Genomic DNA, 2,892 nt, shown 5'->3' on the forward strand with positions numbered 1-2,892 from the left:
TGGTGCCTGCTCAGTGCTGACAATGCTCACTGCGGTGCCTGCTCAGTGCTGTCTGACAGTGCTTGCTGCGGTGCCTGCTCAGTGCTGTCTGACAGTGCTCACTGCAGTGCCTGCTCAGTGCTGTCCTGCAGTGCTTACTGCGGTGCCTGCTCAGTGCTGTCTGACAGTGCTCGCTGCGGAGCCTGCTCAGTGCTGTCCTGCAGTGCTCACTGCAGTGCCTGCTCAGTGCTGTCCTGCAGTGCTCACTGCAGTGCCTGCTCAGTGCTGTCTGACAGTGCTCGCTGCGGTGCCTGCTCAGTGCTGTCTGGCAGCACTTACTGCATACGCATTCTTTCTCCCACCTCCACAGCGGAGCCCCCACATGTAACTGACAGCAGGAAACAACCAGCAAAAAAAAAACCAACAAAGTACTAGCAGTCCAGAATAGCAACAGTGTAAAGAATGGCAGGACACATGCATGTAATTCTTGCACTCCACAGACAAGAGACAGAAGGATGACTACAAGGCTGATGCCAGCTTGGCCAACACAGCAAGTTCCAGGCCAGCCATGGCTAAACTGCAAAAGCTTATCTAAAGAAAAGGGAGAGTGTCTGAGAAACAGCTCAGTGGTTAAGAATGTGTGTCAGCAATTGCTAAAGACTAAAGGTAGATCCCAGCACCCACGTAACATGCTGGATGTTGTACAAACAACTCCAAGTGGCCAACACCCTCTCCTGGCTTCTGCATTGTGCTTGAGCATAGACAGACAGACAGACAGACACACACACACACACATACACACACCTACACCTTTTTTTTTTTTTAAGAGAAGAAAAATGGGAGCTAGAGAGATGGCTCAGCAGATAAAAGCACTGACTGGTCGTCTGAAGGTCCTGAGTTCAAATCTCAGCAACCACATGGTGGCTCACTACCATCCGTAATGAGATCTGATGCCCTCTCCTGGTGTGTCTGAAGACAGCTACAGTGTACTTACATATAATAAATAAATCTTTAAAAAAAATAGAGAAGAAAAATATATTAAAACCAAGTGTAATTTGTCGTAGGTTTAACATCCCCAAAACGAATTCATACACTAACAATGGTACAGGGCTGAACAATGTCACTGACAAGGGACATGACTTCACACACAGTAAAGCCTGAGCTTTCTGATCTCACTCAGAAAGAAGCTACAGCATGGAACTGAGTTTGCTACATCAATATACAATCTTCAGTAGTATTTCTACATGTTATCTATGAATAATTAAAAAGAAAAAAGCCAGTCATTCTATTTACAGGCATGCTGAAAAGAACCTATGGAGGCAGAAGGATCTCTGGGAATTCAAGATCAGCCTAGTCTACATATCAAGTTCTAGGCTACACAAAGCTATATGGTGAGACTATGTCTTTAGACAAACAAAATAAAAATATTTATTAATAGAAGTCTTACATTTAGCAAATATTAGACTTGTACCATGAAAACCTAAAATATTGGTAATAGAAGTTAAAACTTAAATAAACGAAAAATCATCCCGTGAGCATGGACAGGAAAACATAAGTAGCACTAAGGTGAAATTATTATCCTTAGTGGTGGGGAGATCTAATACAGCTCCCATCAGGATCCCAAATGGTTTTGTAAAAAAAACAAAAACAAAACAACTGAGCCAGGCAGTGGTGGCGCATGCCTTTAATCCCAGCGCTTGGGAGGCAGAGGCAGGCGGATTTCTGAGTTCGAGGCCAGCCTGGTCTACAGAGTGAGTTCCAGGACAGCCAGGGCTATACAAAGAAACAACAAAAAGATCAAAACAAAACCACCAAAAAACCCTTCCAAACAAATAAACAAACAAGCCAATTTACTGACAGTCAAATTCAAGTGAAATCACAAAGGACCAGAATATGAAAAGCAACTTCTAAAAACAAAAATGTTGAAAGACTCATACTTCAGAATTTCAAGACTTACTTCAAAGCGACAGCACAGAATAACACCCTAAGACAGCAGACAGAACCAGGGGCCTAGAGATAAACATTCCTGAGTGGCCAACTGACCCGTGACAAGGACATTAAGACCATCTCGGGGAAGTTCAGTTTTCTCAACAAAGACATGCAAAAGAATAATGTGGACCCCTACCTCACATGAAGGAGGTAAAAAGCTAAGCATAAGAGCTAGAAGTGAAAACAAATGAATGAGACCCCTCCAAATTCATCATTCATTCATTCATTCACTAACCATCATTATGAAGGGGTGAAAAGACAGTTCAGGGAACAAGAGAAACTCAGTCCAAGTCTGTGTGCTAAGTGACTATGTAGGACATGTAAAGAACTACAACTCAGCCAGGTGGTGGTGGTGCGCACCTTTAATCCCAGCACTAGGGAGGCAGAGGCAGGCAGATTTCTGAGTTCGAGGGCAGCCTGGTCTACACAGAGAAACCCTGTCTCAAACCCCCCCCCCCAAAACCAACCAACCAACAAACAAACAAAAACCCTACAACTCAGACAGTCCAGTTTAAAGGAACAGGGCGTCCTCAGAAGCAGGTTACTTTTCTAGTCTGTTTTTGATCTCTAGTAGCATGAAAGACAGCAGCTGGGATGAGATGGGCAGGAGTAGGGAAAGAATTCTAATAGATATTTCTCTAAATGACCTATGAACACAAGAAAAAAAAATCTCAACAGCAATGAAACAGTACTTCATACCCTAGAATGGCTCTTACTAAAATCAGAAAAGAACAGTGTTGGCAATGCTGTGGGACACTTTGAATCCTCCCTACTGTAGGCATTCTATAAAATGGTAGAGCCAGTATGTGAAAACATTTTTTAAAAAGAAAAACGTGCTCTCTCTTCTTCGCCTGCATGCCTTGTGGGACTGGGCAACTGCTAGATCCTTGGACTTCCATTCACAGCTGCTGCTGACCATTGTTG

General features: G+C 43.6%; 1 protein-coding gene across 2 annotated transcripts in view; it reads right to left on the minus strand.

The window, feature by feature from the left end:
• Positions 1-2,892, minus strand: part of Fanca (FA complementation group A) — a 59,635-nt gene that overhangs the window by 10,194 nt on the left and 46,549 nt on the right. The window lies entirely within an intron of this gene.

Source organism: Mastomys coucha, unplaced genomic scaffold, assembly GCF_008632895.1.
Source record: "Mastomys coucha isolate ucsf_1 unplaced genomic scaffold, UCSF_Mcou_1 pScaffold22, whole genome shotgun sequence".
In the NCBI taxonomy this organism is placed as follows: domain Eukaryota; kingdom Metazoa; phylum Chordata; class Mammalia; order Rodentia; family Muridae; genus Mastomys; species Mastomys coucha.